This window comes from Equus caballus, chromosome 20, assembly GCF_041296265.1.
Source record: "Equus caballus isolate H_3958 breed thoroughbred chromosome 20, TB-T2T, whole genome shotgun sequence".
NCBI lineage: Eukaryota > Metazoa > Chordata > Mammalia > Perissodactyla > Equidae > Equus > Equus caballus.
Window position 1 is genome coordinate 29,825,653 of NC_091703.1, and position 18,431 is coordinate 29,844,083.

An 18,431-nucleotide genomic window follows, 5' to 3' on the forward strand; every position below is an offset into this window, starting at 1 on the left:
CTCATTATATACACTTTAAATCTTGACAATACTCTCCTTCCCTCTAAGTTCCCTCATATTTATCAGAGACAACATCTTCTCAAAGACCTATGTCACTTCTCATCAGGTAACAGTTTGTTAATTCTAAGTAATGGGGCTTATTCCTTTTTTTTTTTTTTTTTAACTCCAATTGTGAAGAGCTTTTGAAAGTTTGAATCCTTGAAGAAAAGAAATTTAACATTTCTGCCACCACACTTCCACTTTCATCTTCATATAGAAAGAAAGAAACCTATGTTCGACTGGCCTCAGAGTGTGCTGGATAAGGTGTCTGATTCTGGATCAGAAAATTGAAGGAACTATTCGATTCCTCATCATTCATTTTCTTTCCTTATCAAACTTGTGCAAGTCATAGGAACTGCGTGAGCTCACTTCCAGTGGTTGACTCCTGAGATGAAAGGAGTGTTGGTGGCTCTTTCCTTTTGTCGCAGATCCACAAGATAAACATAAGTCAATTGCCTTAGAAAGCCTAAAATGAGCCTGGAAGGAAAATACCTGGGAGCAAACCAGTGTGTCAACTAATTATATTCCTACTAGATTAATGTGCATTGCAATGAACCCTTGAAAAAGTTGAACCTCAATACCAAGAAACCTTTTACCACTACCACTCTTCTGCTCTCTGCTTTGCATAGAAAATGAGAATACTCTGACATTGAAAGTTCTTTAGTGGACATCCGATTGTGAGTCCCAAGGTTAAGTGCTCAGGTCCCTTTATCAGGTTTCCTTTTTATCTGGTATTTTAAATTTGGCCAAATGGTAAGAGCTGCAATGACTATACCGAAAGGTTATGGTGAAGATCAAAGTAGATCATGCATGGAAATATACTCCCCAAATTCTAGGCTATGATAACAAAAAATCTGTTTTCCAGTAAACCATATTCCGAAAGAGAAAAGATAAGCATTACGTCAATTGTAAACTGGTAGAGGGGAATAGGAATTCTATAGACATTCCCAGGAAGTATCAGAATCACCATGGCAACTGTGAAGAAATTAAGGGTCCAAGAGTTGCATGCTCATTCTTTTGTTTTATCAAAAAATAGCCACTGATAAACTCTTTGTCCTTCAATCCTTATTTCTCCTCTTTAGTACTCATTATATCAGTACTCCAGAGGCTGTCTTCTTCATAGCCACGTGAAAATCAGCTCCAGACTCAGGTATCAGATTGCTTATCACAAATTTTAATGAGACCGTCCCTTAGGCATCTTTATCATATTCAAATTCAGTTCATCTCCCTTTTCCAGCCCCAGACAAAATTACCCAAGTGCATGCATGCACACAAGATCCAAACAACAAGCAGAAAATCCCACTCTTCCTCTTGTGCTTTACTGGCACTCTGAAAGGCGCCACCATCTACATAGCCAAGTTCCCCTTACTTGGCAACCTTCCTACATGCATCACTTTCTCTCCTGCAGCTCTTTTTGAGCCACTAAAACCAACCACTACTGTAGGCAAAAAAAAAAAAAAAAAAAAAAGAAAAGAAAAAGAAAAAAGAAAAAAGCAAAGGAAAGGAAAAAAAGAAAAGAAAATCTAAATCACACAAGCCTCCTTCAAAGCGCTCATCCTTTCTAGTCATGATGGAATGATCAGAAAGATGCTTTCAAACCCACAAAAGTCTTGGGGCAAACAAGCCAGAGTTTTTTGTAGGACATATGCTTTTAAGCAACTTCTCTTGGGAGCAAGAGGATCTCCTGGCTTCTCACTACTTAAAAAAAGCACAGGAGAGATGGGGAGCTTGGATGTCTGAATTCTACACTGTTAAAAAAAAAACAGGCCAAAATGGAGTCACTTGTCTCCATGACAGCAAACCAAGACTTAATTGCAGCCTCTCCCAGCAGTGGAAAGTCAAACAATATCGGTCTAGAATTTCCTGATCAACACCAGGGAGGTAGTCTGACTGGTAAGACCTCTGTCCTTCCCCCTTAGAAAGCAACCTTGCCTGAAACAATCCTTTCCTTTCTTTTGCTAATAACTTCTTTGTCCCACCTGGTTTCTCTGCCTATAAAAACCTTCCATTTTGTACAACTCCTCAGAGCATCCTTCTGTTTGTTAAATGGGATGCTGCCCTATTCATGAATCAATGAATAAAGCCAATTAGATCTTCAAATTTACTCAGTTGAATTTGGTTTTTTAACTTATTTTCAGCCACAGGCCCAAGCTCTCTTCCCACCCTCTCCTCTCCTCTTCATTGGCAGCCGCTGCCCTCCCTGGACCCCTGTTGCCTACCTTTCCTCAGACACCAGGAATCTTTCTGCCCACCCCTTCCCCTTCCCACTTCTTCCAGGTGAAGTTTGTCAGCAGATTGTCTTACTCGCTTCAATTCACTCGACTTTCTAGACGGATGGTTTTCTAACCTGGCTGACCATCAGTATAATCTGAAGAGGATTTTAAACTATAAAGATTCCTGCCCTTCCCACCTATTTTTAATTCATTCAGGAGTCATGTGGTGGACCCATACATCTATATTTTTATCAAGTTCTCTGGTAATTCCCCAGGTCTGGGTACTACTGACGTTTGTCTACAGCATTTATGTACCTTTTTCTCTCTACCTTGGAAGGTTGCTTGTGGTTGACTTTGCTATTCACCATAACATTAGTGTTAATGTATTAATTAAATTAATTAAAATTTGTTTAAGATCTTGATATATTTACATATATTTTCCAGTGACGTCCCAAGTGCAAGCTGAGCTGCTTTCGTGCTAACGGGCTGGGAGGGGAGCTGACCTGTGCTACAGAGGAATGAGAGAGATAGTGCATGTTATTTCCCTCTTCACAAAGATGGATCTCCCACCAGTAAGAGAGGTCTGAATGAAACTTGAAAGTAAGACAGAAGATAAAATAATCTAGGATTACCTTATAATTTAAAAAAAAATTTTAAACTCGTGTCTGGGTTGACTGACAGGTCAAAATTTGGCAAGAGGCAAAACGGACTACTTTGAGCCTCAGCGGTGTTGAAGTTTGGAAAACTGTCCAGTTGTCCGAAGGGCGTGACAAAAAGTTAATTAGCTTCTCAGTTCGAGCCCCCAAACCTTTTACCATCTTCCTCCTGTTCTCTTCATTTGGTATAAGACTCTGCTTAAAACAGTTGCAGTATTCAATGGAAGGATCTACTCTTTGGGGTTTTCAGAACCAAGTCTTAGAATTTCCGCTGCAGGGTTCCCAACCACACTGGAGAGGCCAAAGATTGCGAGCAGCGACTATATTGCCCCTCTTCATTTAGCTCCTGGCGGTTTTGTGTTCTCTCTCCATCTGGACCTATATTTCCTTAGACAACCGTTCATATTCTCCTCTTGGAAGATCCCGGCCAGCATTGTCAACTACGGCTCTGACAGTCAAGAGAGTGGAGGGGCAGGGATCCCGGTGTAACTATGAGGGAAACGCCTGTTAGCGGAGGGCCTTTTCCAGAGAAGGAACAATCAACCTAGATGTCCGCGATGAAGCCTGGGGGCTCTCTCCACCCAGCATCAGGCACCAACACGGAGAGGCTGAGGTAACCCTGGCCACAGGCGCACGAGATAGAGGGTTTGAGGTCCTTATGGTTTTGTTAGTCTCGTCCCCTGGAGAAAATGGTGCACTCCGAATATTGATTCCCTTGCAGCTTACCGTGGTCATTGTCCCAGAGCTTTCTGGGGAAATAAATCTATGCATAGCCCTTTCCCTTCTATCTCGCTTAAAGTTTTCCATCTGCCTGAGTTTCTCTAAGGCAGTATGGAAGCTCCATGCCAAATATAGTGAGGCTATGCAGAGCAAGAGAAAAAGAAGACTGATAAGTCTGGCCTTCGGTGACAGCTGTTGTTCGCTGTCTGAATGCCCCTGGACTAGCCAAAAGCCAAGAGAGTAAAAATCAAACAAAGGAGGAAGGCCCTATCCTGAAATACATCAGCAATGCAAAAGCATTCTCTGACAAAAAAGAAACCAATAGGAAGCGTGATGTGGGCTCCGTGGCTTAGTTGGTTAAAGCGCCTGTCTAGTAAACAGGAGATCCTGGGTTCGAATCCCAGCGGGGCCTGTCTGGTTCCAACTATTTGAATGTTTGGTGCTTCCTCCAAAGAGGCAGTGTTTTCCTCTTTTTCTTAAAAGCTGGCTTCTGCAGTTTTTGTTTCTACCGTGGGCCTCCCTCCACCCCCAGCTTTGGGTATAAGAGGTAGTGTCCAAAGACTTTAGAAGCAAAATGGAACTGACTTTGGTATAGCCGCACAAAGCAGGACTATTAAGAAAACAAAGAGTAGTGTGGTGATTTTAGTGTACTTCGAAGTACTATTTTCTCCATGTCTCCTTTTGGAAATATAAACCGCATCTTCCCTTGGGGTTTGCTGTGCAGCGTTATCTCAGATATTCCAATCCTGATTTCATATAAAAGTTAAGAACCACTAAGTGAAGTTCAGAGAGGGAATGCAGACTGTAGGTGTGAATTTTAATACAATACTCGCAAGTGCTCCTGAGATTATAATTTAACTACAGGTGTGTGGGGAGGCTTGGGGTGGGCGTGGAGGTGGATGGAGTTAATCCAAGAAACTATGAATGTTGACTGAATGTTGATCAAGACCAACTACACAAAGTAAACGCCCAGGACAAAATGAAAACGCAGAGTCTCTTATTCAAAAAGCAGGGAAAAGGTGCCATTAAAGGTAGGAAAATATAAAACTGTCTCCTTTCTTTCTCAGTCTCTCTCTTGACTTGTTACGGTACTTCTTATTTGCTATTTAAAGTCATTATAATTAAGAAGTAATAACATTGTAAATTATTGGCAGGAATTTTACTGTTTATCTTTATTTTACACATCAAAATTCGTGGGGCGTCACGATTGCTGTATACATAAGGAGAAGCAAGGAAATCCTTATTTCCTTTGCTCATGTTCTATGGTCCGTTGTTCCATTCAGAGATGTAATTATTATGGAGTTTCAAGATGGCTAAAGGAGATCTTGGGATTACCAGAGGCACTCTTCCTTAATGTTAACTAAAATGCTTAATCTGCCGAAACCCGGGATTGAACCAGGGACCTTTAGATCTTCAGTCTAACGCTCTCCCAACTGAGCTATTTCGGCTGCCTGAAAATGGTTGTTGCTTCTATTTATTTTTCAATACTTGGATTGTTTTCAACTTCTATTTTTAGAAGACTTCAGATTCTTCAAGTGTTGCTGTCTAACTGTCCAAAATATTTATCCACCCCTAAAGATGTGAAATCTATTGTCTTCCACCTGTGCTGCTTGGACCCAATTCCTGACAGCGTCGGATGGTAGGGGGAGGAGGGAGAGAGAAGAGAGGTAATAGGGATTCAACAGAAAGTCTGTCTGCTCTTCTGCGTGCTGTCGGTTGACCCAGACACAGCTCAGAAAATTAAGGAAACAAGAAGAAATTCGTGGGGTCTCTTATTTTTCTCTTCTTTTCATTCTATCTTTCATAATCTTGAAAGATACTGAGAAATGGAACCCAAGGGTTAATTTTTGTTGATGTGAGATCAATTTTCTGTTTCTTGATGTTGATTTCAAGTGAGTTGGTTCCTTTCTTTCACCCTCTTCCATCTACTCTGAAAAAGTCTTTTGCCCTAGGAGATGTAGAAGTCTGTTGAGGACAAACGAGGCAGCACTAAGGGGGGGGGGGGGGGTCTAATGGATCATATTTATCAGAGCAAAGAAAGTGTGAGAAAAAGAATGAAAAAAGTAAGGCATAGGTGTTGGCCAGTAGCTAAAGAACAGAGAGGAAAGTTCCAGGAAATGAAACTGAGAGGCACACATTTTAAGTCTGCTTTCCACCACTTAGTAATGCCTTCCCCATAGCCAAGCTCTCTTGGAGATACATCTTGAAATATTAGTGCCAGTATCTCTAGTTTTCGAAATCCTGATAATTGGCAGCAGAAAGTCCACTAAGATAAATCCCACTATTTTTGAAATTCTTACACAGGATCTTGTCTAATCACAACACCAGGAGAAAAGTTACTGAATTGCAGGCCAAATGACAATGTTTCTGTTCCTAGTACTTTCCCATTCCAACCTGAAAAGTGTACCCAATTGTTGAAACATATTTGCACTAATACTTTTTTACTTGCATATAATTAAACTAGGGTGGACAAGTTCCTCTCTTTTGATTTGACAGGGTTTTGTTTTCTACATTGCAAAATTTGCTGCAGAAGAGTGTCACAATAATTTTTTACCTAATTAAAGTGTGGAGCATAAAACAACCGCTAATTATTTACAGTATCCTTTTTATTAAGAGCTGGAACAAATCTTTGCTGTGGATCACAGCTAACTGAGAAACTCAAAGATAGTTTTAATGTAAGAAACATCCTAAAATTTTTTTAATAATTATTTTATTGAGGTCATATTGGCTTATAAGGTTGTGTAAATTTCAGGTGTACATTATTATATAACAATGTCTGTATAGACTGAATCGTGTTCACTGCCAATAATCTAGTTTTTATCCATCACCATATATATGTGCCTCTTAACCCCTTTTGCCCTCTTCCCACCCTTTCCCTTCCAGTAACCAATAATATGTTCTCTTTATCGATGTGTGTATTTGTCTTCCACATGTGAGTCAAATCATTCCGTGTTTGTCTTTCTTTCTTTGTTTTATTTCACTTAGTATAACTCAAGGTCCATCCATGTTGTCACAAATGGCACGATTCTGTCTTTTTTTGTGGCTGAGTAGTTATCCATTATATATATATATATATATATATATATATATATACCAAATCTTCTTTATCCAATCATCTGTTGTTGGGCACTTGGGTTACTTCCACATCTTGGCTTTTGTGAATAATGCTGCAATGAACATAGGGATGCATAAATCTCTGTGAATTGTTAATTTTATGTTGCTTGAGTAAATAGCCAGTAGTTGAATAGCTGGATCATATGGTATTTCTATTTTTAATTTTTTGAGAAATCTCCATCCTGTTTTCCATAGTGGCTGCATCAGATTGCATTCCCACCAGCAGTGTATGAAGGTTCCCTTTTCTCTCCAACATTTGTTACTTCTTGTCTTGTTAATTATAGCCATTCTGATGGCTGTCAAGTGATATCTCATTGTTTTTATTCGAATTTCCCTAATAGTGAGTGATGTTGAACATTGTTTCATGTGCCTGTTGGCCATCTGAATATCTTCTTTGGAAAAATGTCTGTTCATATGCTCTGCCCACTTTTGGATTGGGCTGTTTTTGTTGTTGTTGTTGAGTTGTATGAGATCGTTATATATTTTGGAAATTAACCCCTTGTTGGATATATGATTTGTAAATATTTTCTCCCAGTTGGTGGTTGTCTTTTCATTTTGTTCATGATTTCCTTTGCCTTGCAGAAGATTTTTAGTCTGGTATAGTTCCATTTGAGAAATACCCTAAAATTTCTATTAGTCAGAATTTAGGACCTAAATGGGAAAAAGACAATATCAAACAAAACAGCCAAAATATGTATATTTATTTCAACAGGATATTAAATTACTAAAGTAAAAAAATAATCTTAGCTACAAAAATTATTAGGATAGTAATAATAGCACACTAAAGTCTTGGAAGTTCAATTCCCTTTTGTCTTCTGAAAATTCTAATGTTTCTAATTTTTATTTTTATGTAAGTTCTTAATAGTCCCTAGAGCCAAATCAGTAAAGGAATTCCACTGAATATACAACACTTTATAACCTAATTTATTAATTTTTTTCTAGAGATAAGAAAAGTTCAGGAAATGTATTCCCTTGAAAAATATTTTACATTCATATAACTGAAGCTTATTTTTTAAAAAAATGTTTGGAGTAAGTTACAAAACTCAGGAGTTCTTTTAGATTCTCCCCCCTCTCTGATATTACATTTGTCGATACAAGCCAGATAGCCCCAGCATGTAACCAAAATAACAAAAAAAATTTATGATCAATTTCTAATTTTTTCCAAGAGAAATAGAAAAACAGGGGGAAAAATACAAGAAGAAAATGGCTAAAGACAAATACAGAAAGAGTTAAGGTCATTGTAAAAGGTAAACTATCTTCCCCTTGTCAGGAGTAAAAAGAGCTTTCTACTATCAATTCACCCCAGTTTGTTAGAAACAATGCAAATGAGAAGACAGGGAGAAACATCTTTGAAGTACTGAAGAAAAAAACTCGGTCTAATTTTATACCTAGTGGAAGTATTTTTCAGAAACAAAGACAAACTAAAGAATTTTTCAGACATACAAAACCTGAAAGAACTCATCTCTAGCAAACTCACGTTAGAAGACATGTTAAAGAAAGTGCTTCAGACAGAATGAAAATAACACTAGATTAAAATCTGTGTCTACACAGAGAAATGAAGAGCACTGGCAATGGTATTGATGTAATGAATATGATATTTTTTTGCTACTTAAATATCTTTAAAAGATAACTGTTGGGTCCCTCCCAGATGCCAAGTGGTTAAGTTCGCGCGCTCCTCTTCGCCCCCCAGGATTTCGCTGGTTCGTATCCTGGGCGCGGACATGGCACCGCTCATCAGGCGATGCTGAGGCGGCGTCCCACATGCCACAACTAGAAGGACTCACAACTGAAAATACACAACTATGTACCAGGGGGCTTTGGGGAGAAAAATGAAACATAAAAAATCTAAAAAAAAAAAAAAATGTAACTGTTAAAGCATAGATAATAACAATGTATTGTTGGGTTATAACATGGAGAAGTTAAATGTCAGACTCTGGGAGAAAAGAAATGGAGGGAAAATGGAGGTATAGTGTTGCAAAGTCCTTATACTATATATGAAGCAATGTAAAATCACTTGAAGATAGAGTGTGATCATTTTAGAAAGGTATGCTATAAAGCCTAAAGCATCTACTAAAATTGGATCATAGAACTAAATATAAAACAAAAAACTTTAAAACTTCTAGAAGAAAACATATGCGAAAATATTTGTGACTCTGGGTTAGGCAAAGATTTTGTAGATATGACAACAAAAACATAAAATTTGATAAATTGGGCCTCATCAAAAATTTTTAAAACTTGCTCTGCACAAAACATGTTTCAGAGAATAGAAAGGCAAGTCACAGACTGGGAGACTCCTTTGCAAAGCATATATCCACTAAAGGATTTGCATCTAGAATACATAAAGAACTCTCAAAAGTAACAATAAGAAAGCCCAATTTGAAAATAAGCAAAATATTTAAGTAGACACTTCACCAAAGAAGATATAAGAATGGCAAATAAACAAAGATGCTCAACATCATTAGTCGTTAAGGAAATACAAAGTAAAACCATAATGATATACCATTACACAGTTATAAGAGTGGCTAAAGTTTCAAAAGACTGATCATACCCAGTGTTGGCCAGCACATGGAAGAAATGGGACTCTTACACACTGCTAGCAGTAATGGAAAACAATACAACTTTGAAACAGTTTGGCAGTTTCTTAGAAAGTTAAATATATACAAACGATTCAACTCCTAAGTATGTACCCAAGAGAAAAGGAACTGTAGTCCATAGAAAGACTTTTACACAAATGTTCATATCAGCTTTATTTGTAATAGCCAGTAACTGGAAACAACCCAAATATCTGTCAAGTGGTGAATGGATAAACAAACTGTGGTATGTCCATACCATGGACTATTACTCAGCATAAGATAGAATGAACTATTGATACATACAACATGGATGAATTTCAATATAAGTATGATGAGTGAAAGAAGCAAGAAAAAAAAACACCTAAATACAATATGATTCCATTTATGTAAAACTTGAGAAGATGCAAACTAGTCAACAGTGACAAGAAGTAGATCACTGACTGCTTGGGGATGGAGAGGCAGGGGGTGAGTAGGAAGGGAGTTGAATCCATAAACATTTTCTTCTCTCTTCCTCTCTCTCTGTTTCTGTCTCTTTCCCTTTTCTAGACTTCCCAGCCAGTTGTAGGGTGAAGACATTTCTCAAGATATGGAATTGAGGGAAGCCACACAATTCGAAAAAAATATGATGATTTTCGTTTTGCACATAGGATGTCAAAGTGCTTCCTCAATTTTGTAAGGGAAGGTATCCTGGTCTTGTAGATTGCTAGTAAGGAAGGAAAGACTCAGTGTAGAAACTGAAGGAAGAGAATAACTGCGGAACACAGATACTTGAAGAAGTGGGTACAGACCAGAGGACTGATGAAGATTAGGTAGAGTGATCTATATGAGAGAAAGAAATCCATAGAGAGAAATAGAAGAAGACAAAAGAAAGTTCCAAGATGGAACTTGTTTCTCAGATGGTGAGCAAATCTTGGAGAAGACTGACCGGGCTGGGAAAAACCTAGGATCAGGAATGGTATCAATTTGAGTTTAGAATTTATTATTCTTGAGCATATCTGGGGAAAAAAATCCAGTTTAGAAACTTTAGAAATAATGGAATTAATATAATAAATTTTCTGACCAAAAAAAAGCCTTGCAAAATAATACAGGAAATGAGCATATTTCCCAGTATGTTACAGAAAAGCACCGTTGTCACTTGGGGGTGTAGCTCAGTGGTAGAGCGCATGCTTTGCATGTATGAGGTCCTGGGTTCGATACCCAGCACCTCCATAGGTGTTTCCTTTTCCAGTCTCCAATATGCTTTACACCCATACACTCTTTTAGTGTCGTGGCATCGGCTCTCCTACTTGCATCACTGAATGCCACCAATTTAACCAGCTTTTTCACCTCTACTACCATTTTACAATAGATTTTTAAGAAAAAGGAAGATCCAACGTATGAGGAAAAGAAAAAAAATCCCATGTGCAATTTCTTTAGCCAGAATAGCTAATCTTAAAGACACTAACCGAGAGAAAAATTAGTATGCTGTGAGCAGAACTCCAACTGTCCCCAGAAAAACACTTCAGACTGTAAACTGAATGCCTTGAAAACACAGCTTTTCATGAACTTTTATCACTTACTGGGAATACAACACGTGAATTCAAACAAGGGCTTTTGTTTCTTCAGTAAGAGCCTGAAAAAAAGACACAGTAAGGAAAGTCCCACCACTAACCTGCTTTAATTTTGGAGACAAACTGATGTTCATTCTCTGTGATAGAGAATACTTAGCTTTCAGATAAACTCAAGTGATGGAGATATCTTGGCTTCTAAGAAGTTAACCTTCTCCTTGTTTCTTTCCCTTCCCTTTCCTTCCCTTCCACTGTATCTGAAAAAGTTGAGAAACAGATGCTCAGCACCAGGTGTGTGCTGTGGAGGTAGGAGACACTCCCTTTCAATAAGTCAGCCCTGAATGAACAGTATTTCTGTTCAAAGGTTGGTCTTGAGGATTGGTGGAATTGATGATATTTCCTTTTACAAATAGCTTAAGAGATCTGCAATTTCTGCTTTTGCTTCTCTTGGAATAACCCCTCTTGGAAGCTGCTGTGTAAGGAGTCTGACTACCACAGGATAACACTACCGCTTCATAACAAAGGTGCTTCCTGAAACCTAGTCAAGTCCTACTATGCCTTTCCTCCCATACGGTATACTTCCTCTTGGATGAGGTTTTCCCAATAGATTAGCCCAACCCAGTTTCCAAGGCCTTGATTTTGTAGACTACATACGCTCAAAACCAGCTCGTTATCAGAATCATGGGTGAGGCGAGGGAATGACTTTTTCAATCGTGTAAGTTACCGGCTGCTTCTCCTACATGATGCCCTCCAAAACTCACATGGACCATTATACAATATATTGGCAAAAATCAGAAAGCAAATACCCTTTGTGCCTCAGGTAACACATTAAGTTTGAGGGCTTCTTTAGGTCTATAGAAGTTTAACAAAAATTACGTAGTTTTGCAGCTCACGTATTGCCTCCTTTGCACTCTCTCTCTTCAGGAGAAAATTTTGCCCAAAGGAGTTTCTATAGTGAATTGAAACCTTAGCATTTTTTTCTCTCTTCCACCTTCCTTCTATGTGGTCTCCTGATCCAGAGCTTCGACATCCACTAACAGGGGTCCAGGGTTGCTAAAACAATGCCTGTCTATGAAGCACATTTATCGCTCTTCATTTAACACCGGGTTCTGTGAATTCGTGTTTAAATTTCCAGACCAGCACTAGAGTCACTTGTGTTGCTGAACTTCATTTCCCTTCAAATATTGTTAATTGATTCTTTTCTATCTTTGCTCTCCACTCTGATCTAAATTCTCTTAGGCAGCACACTTGCAACTCTTCGTTGTGTTTTTCTGCACTATCTTTTGTATCTTGCTGATAGTTTTGTAGGCAGAGGTGAAGAAAGTTGAATGAAAGACAATTGAAACAGAACACATTCCAATCTGAGACTTTCCCTCGTGGTGTAATGACACTGACAGTCTGGTAGTGTAGTCTGTTGGTGAACAGACCTTAGAGTGGACTGATTGAAGTGGGAAGGAAGAATGGTACCTTTTTTCCTAGCATTCAGTCATCATTCTCATGGCATAGCTGCAAAAAACGATTCATTCTAGGATTTTCTGAAATAGTGAATCTAACTACTGCAGACTTTGTCCTGCTAACTTTTAGGTCCTAGAATATCCAGAAATCAGGGCAATCATCAGTTATGAATGATTTACTGAAGAATAGACTCTAGCTGGTTGCGTAGATCACTGGAACAGCACAGGTTAAGCATTCAGGAGAATCCAGGTAATCTTGGACTCCATTATTGCTTTTCCCTTTTCCCATCAATGCTGTACTTCAATAACACACCCAAATTTCCCTGTTTAAAAAATTTCTTTTATCACTCTTTTCCCTTGCTCACATTCAAAGTAAATCCATCACCCTACAGATTGCCTTTAAACTGATCTATTTCAACTGTACGACTCTCACACCTACCAACCTTACTGCATCAGCACAAGTAAGACAAGAAGGAATTAGAGGGGGAGGCCAGGCTCCTTTTGTTCCATTTCATAGTTTACTGAGGAACAGGAAAGAAAAAGAAAGATGGAAAGGAAATGAAAAGAGGCTTGTAGTCAATTTTTGTTAACAGATCCTTTTGTATTCTCAGCTGTGCCTGTGTCAATTAAAAGACAAGACTGAGGAATAGAAAACCTACCCACTGATTTTCTCTCTTCCCGCTTCCCTTCCACAACCACACTTGCTGGTAGTTGGAAGCAATCACCAAATGCAGTAGGATATTGAACCCAACTTTTTCAAGGTGAGGGAACAAGGGAATGACGTCTCTCAAGGAACGCTGTGCTTTCCAAACTCGAAAGTGGAGAAAATTATTAGTGTTGATGAAAGCAGAGATATGGTTCACATAGCTCAGTTGGATGAGCACTAAAGGTCTAGACTAAAATCAGGAATTCCTCCCCAAGATTTGAAAAGTACACAGTTTATGTCAAAAATAAAATTCTCCTGCCTGTAACATGTGCCCCTAACACAAACTCTTCTGAATTCACTTTCTCAAGTAAATCTTCCAGAAGGCTAAGATGAGCAGAATTGGAATTGGTGCCTTCAATCTTCCCTGCCTTCATCAATAATGTTCAGTATGTTCAGTACTTCAAGCCACTAAATAAAGACCTTCCTGGAATACTTCTGTCAATATTATATGGAAAATCCTGATGAAGAGGCAGTTTAAGTCTTCAGACTCATTATCAAAGTCATTGGCCTTACACACAAAGCTAAAAGTATCCCAGTGAGATAATATTGATCACCACTGCTCTTTCCTGGCTGGTGAATTCAACCCTATCTGCTTTGTGTTGTCCAGGATCTCCTCGAATTTCCATATTCATAGATGGGACTCAAGATTTCTACGACTTTTGGGCTTTATTCTTTCCAATATCGTATCTATAGCAGGCTTTCCCGTTGTGATAATGGGTTCCTCAAGGGAAAGCAGTTTGACACTTTGCCGGATCCCCCAAACTTGTTTTGCCAACCTGCGTTTGCCCTGTTCATTCCCCCATCTGAAAAAATATCGGTTGTTTAAAATTGATGGAAATTTAAAGGTCTTTTTTTCTGAAATCCTTTGTGGACATAATCCTCAAGGGAGGGATAGAGATGGGGAACGTGGAACCAGAACTGAGGACAATCTCAGAACATGTGTTGATGCGTGAGCCATCAATGAGTCAGCCGGAAAACGGATGTTGCCGGAGCATCCAAGCCAATCTGGCGTGAAATTCAATTCTCGAGTTCGATAAAAGCTGGTGGTTGCTTCTGGACTGAAGAGCACTTCATTTGAGCCAGTACTGCTGGATATTTGCGTGGGAAATTGGGGTTTTTTCCTGGGACTTTTCCTGGTGAAAGAAAGTCATTTTCACGCGGATTTATTGTAAGTGGACCTTGGAGCAGGCTAACAGAAGTGAGAAAGTTGTAGGATCGGAAACTGTGTCAGTTGGACTATAATCCTACTGTCTCAGTGAAGCCAAAAGACAATATCCAGTTTAGTAATTTCAGAAGTGACGGAATTTAACTCAGTGGACTTTCTCCAATAATTAGAAAATAAAACTGACAATTTCAAAACAGAACTGATAAGTTATAAACGATTCCCAGAGGATTCACAGCGGCAGGGGGTGTAGCTCAGTGGTAGAGCGCGTGCTTCGCATGTACGAGGCCCCGGGTTCGACCCCCGGCTCCTCCAGCTAGTCTTTTCTTTATTTTTCCTCCCGTTTTTTGTCATACGTTTTGTCAAGTTTCTCCTGCTCCCATTAAAACAAAAGTATACAATCCAACTGATTCTCTTCAGTATTATACCATTTCTACTCCTGGAGCCTTGGTGCCACCCAAGATAGGGGCATTCACAGGGAGAAGAAAGAAGAAAGAGAAGAAAAGAAACGGAACTAGGCTTATCTGCAATTCCTCCGGCAGGAGCACGAAGTCTGCAGCCACGGACCCATTCATCTTGGGTTTCATTTGGAAGGAAACCTAAAAAGTACGACAGAAAAAGAGCAAAAATAAGCAGTACCGCGAAGTTTCCGCTGTTTTATGAGCACTGAGTGGTCTGAGGCCGAGGAGCAGAAAAGCTTCCCGCCGGTTTCCTTAAGCCGCTTGCTCTCTCCGCTCCCCCACCGCTGCCTCCGCCGCCGGGAGTGGAGGATGGGACGTAAGCGACAGAGGCGCTGGGCGCCAGGTCCCAAGTTCTCTTTGCTGAGTGAGTGAGTGGACGTTGGACGAAGGTAAGATGGCAGTAGCAAAACTTTTGCGAAGCGAACGTTTACAACAAAGTTTGGAAGACTGAAGAGAGCTGGCTCAGGCTCGCGGGATGCTTCAGATGAGCGGGCAACCAACGGTTTTGTGAGCATCGTTATTTTTATTCCATATTAAGTCGTCTTTCATAGGAAGTTTACGCAAAATATATACGAGAAGACACCCACTAACTCCCCACTATCCTGTCAACCAAAACACCTAGCTGAAGGAAAATCTCAGGAACACTGGCAAACAGCAGATTTAAATTCCTTAGCTTCTATGTTTCCTCAATGAACTTCAGTTTTTTTCCTTAAATCTTTAAATGAAGTAATAACACCTCATGTAACACCACGCTGAATGTCCCAGAGGAAGATGTGGCCAAAGGTGTTTGGGTGGGAATAAGAACAGATAAATAAGTTGCTTGCATTTCAAAACCAAAAAACACAAACACTTGTTAAGGACTCAACACAAACTACAGAATATCATTGCGCTGCACTGTTTTCTGTGCAAGTCATGTGTCAGGTTAAAATACCAATCGTTACATTTTTCTTTGTCAAACCCTTTGCATGCTATGTTTTGTATTCGAAAAGGACATTTTAAAGCGTGAAGTGGAAGTGTAAAAGATCACGTCGAATTTCCCTCATTTGGAGAAACTAAAAGCATGCTCCTCCTAGTTCCTCCGAGATCACAAGAGGGAGCGGGCATCAATCACAAGCTCAGTTTTCTCTGGGGCTCAAACCCAGGGCAGACGTTTTAACCAGCTAAGCCACACAGCCCCCACCAGGGCCGTCTCTGGGCTCTCTCCTTCCAGGTATGTCGTCATGCTGCTGTCTAAATTATTCCAGGGCAAAGACTAAGTGAATGAACTTTCCTTCTCTTTGACTCTCATTCTCTTGACTCCTGATTGTGGCACAGAGTAGGCAAAGCAGTGAAAAACAGTGTGGATCACCTCCACCCATTTGATCACTCACGGATTCTCAGGGCATCTTTTTCCTCTTGGTCTTTACAATCTCACTATATTTGGCATGGAGCCCTGATACTGCCTCAGGGAATCTCTCAGGCCGCTGTCAAAAGCCATGAGAGATAAGAAGTCCCCATAATGTAATGGAACTCTGGCCACATAACCCACAGGGGAATCCATATTTTGGACTCATTTTTCCAGAGGAAGGGGGTAGCTAAACCCTAGGACCTGGAAACCTCAGCCACCGACATGCATAGGCCCACATTAACTCAAGTGATCTCAAGTTGAAACCCGAATGCGCTGTTCCTTCTCCAGGCAGTCTCCGCAGTATCTCGGATTGCCCAAATCATCATACCCTGCCCCTCCAGTGCTTCTAGCTGTCGAGCTCATGGGGAAATGACAAAGAAGGGGGCAAAAGAGAAGAACCTGAAAAGTTGCTTTGGGAAATTTAGATCCAAATGGAATGAGAAAATAGGTCCCAAATGAAAAACAGTAAGTATATGTTGTCACAGACTGTCACTGCCAGAGCAAACTCTTGAGCCCAGCATCATAGTCGAGTAACTGGGCAGTGGCTTTCTCTTGGAGATCTGCAGTTCTGTTTCTGAGATGCTCAAAGAAGCACAAGGTGGGCATTTCGGAGGCTGAGCAAGAACTGCGAGGCAAATTAAACTTTTATAATAACCTTCCCTCCCCAGCCCAGTTCCTGGACAGATGTTCAAACCTCACCCGTCACAGAGGTGCAAAGAATCGACGCTCCCCTCCTGTTGTCAAAATTTGTGGTGACCAAATATGAGTTTCAGGAGTAATCCCAGATCATGTGTCTTCTCTTTGACTGTTGATTTTCATTCTGATATTTTTCTAACCTCTACATTCCTGAATATCGGAATAAGTAATATATCAGCTCTTCGGTTCCTCCTCTGCTCAAGTCATCTCCCCTCCCCTCTCTGGAATAACCAAGTTAGGCTCAGTTGGTGCTGGAAAGTCGCTAAGATGGGCAATTAGAGGCCAGATGATATTTAAAAGTAACTTGGTGAATAACATAGTCGGCCAGAAGTGACCCTCTGATACAGAGATAAAAGGTTTTAGACTAGAATGCAGTGTTTCCTGAACCTGGGGAACCGTCTGAGAACTTTATAAGTAGACGTATTCCCATTTCCACCTTATAGCTCCTGAGTGCGCTAAGAATCACAGGATTGGGGGGTGGGGGGAGTGGGGATCTACACACTTGAAATGCCTCCCCAGATCATTTTGTCACCCAGGTTTGAGAACTGCTAACCTAGAAAGTGGAGCTGCAGGAACTGAAGTGATCTGCTGGGAAAAATTTAGCTAAGAGGAAGCAGTGGAATGGGATGAAAGGGGGGGGGGAGGTCAAGTGGAGAAGAAGGTGACACAGTAGGTGGCACAGGAAAAGAGGGGGGATAGGAGGAGGCAAGTGGCTGGGGCTGCAGAGAGGAGCTGGAAGAGCAAGGGGTAAAAAGGGCTGGGGCTAGGTCTTTACTCATGCGTAGGATTGGGATGGCCCGGGAGGTAATTTGTGCCGCTGTTGGCTCTGTCTCCTCTGCTCCCTCTAGCGAAGTAGGAAACCGGGAGGTTCTCTTCCTCCTAAGGGAAATGGGCTTAAAAGCATTTGTCCCACAGAAAGGCGTAGCCATTTTTGCCCAATACTGTCATGGCACTGAGAGCCACTAGCTGCTCTTTTCATCTCTGGAAACCATTTTTTCAACTATGGATTTTGGAAAGCTCTGAATTTCACGAGAAGTGTCTTTCCCTTGGACAGTATCCTAAATATTCCTTCACGGAGGAAAAGCTAGGATCACAGCACTCCATGACTGGTGATTGGACGGACTTTTTGCTGCCCAACCAAGATTCAATGTGTGGCAGATGCATAAGGGCTAGTGGGGAAAGGAAAACGAGAAGGAAAGTTTTCTCCCGAGCCTGCATTATCCATCGGCAGTGGCACAGCTGGAAGAAAAAACGGGGAGGGGAGAGGAATCTAAAGGAATTTTTCCAAGAGCCCCCATTTCCCCCCTTCTGTCTCCATCTGTCTGTTTCTTCCCTGCTTCTTAATAATAATGAAAAATTGCAGCAGAGGGGAACGGACCGTCTATGGCGTGGTGGTATGCTTGGTGCTTCGCCTTCAGATTGATTCTGAGCGAACAGCTTCTGTACTTCACTTGGTTCCTCGCTTTATTGTGCTGAGGCAGTCAGGTTGGGAGGTCCAAGGAGTGTCAAAGCCCAGAGTAGAAATGGTTAAGTGCCAAACACTACATGAATCAAAGTATGCACAAAGAAAAGAGTGGTTGAAGTCCGGAGCAGAGTTACTATCATGCCCCTGTGAGGGAGCTGAGAACAAATGGAGGTGCTGGGGATTGAACCCAGGGCCTCGTGCATGCTAAGCACGCGCTCTACCACTGAGCTACACCCCC

At 40.6% G+C, this 18,431-nt stretch overlaps 5 non-coding genes across 5 annotated transcripts; 3 read left to right on the forward strand and 2 right to left on the reverse strand.

The window, feature by feature from the left end:
- Window positions 1-3,966: 3,966 nt before the first annotated feature.
- On the forward strand, window positions 3,967-4,040 carry TRNAT-AGU (transfer RNA threonine (anticodon AGU)). The gene has a single exon. It is a non-coding gene; the product is annotated as a tRNA-Thr (tRNA).
- Window positions 4,041-5,003: 963 nt separating this feature from the next.
- On the reverse strand, window positions 5,004-5,076 carry TRNAF-GAA (transfer RNA phenylalanine (anticodon GAA)). The gene has a single exon. It is a non-coding gene; the product is annotated as a tRNA-Phe (tRNA).
- A 5,376-nt stretch (window positions 5,077-10,452) lies between these two features.
- TRNAA-UGC (transfer RNA alanine (anticodon UGC)) lies at window positions 10,453-10,524 on the forward strand. Its single transcript has one exon. It is a non-coding gene; the product is annotated as a tRNA-Ala (tRNA).
- Window positions 10,525-14,427: 3,903 nt separating this feature from the next.
- Window positions 14,428-14,499, forward strand: TRNAA-CGC (transfer RNA alanine (anticodon CGC)). The gene has a single exon. It is a non-coding gene; the product is annotated as a tRNA-Ala (tRNA).
- Window positions 14,500-18,359: 3,860 nt separating this feature from the next.
- On the reverse strand, window positions 18,360-18,431 carry TRNAA-AGC (transfer RNA alanine (anticodon AGC)). Its single transcript has one exon. It is a non-coding gene; the product is annotated as a tRNA-Ala (tRNA).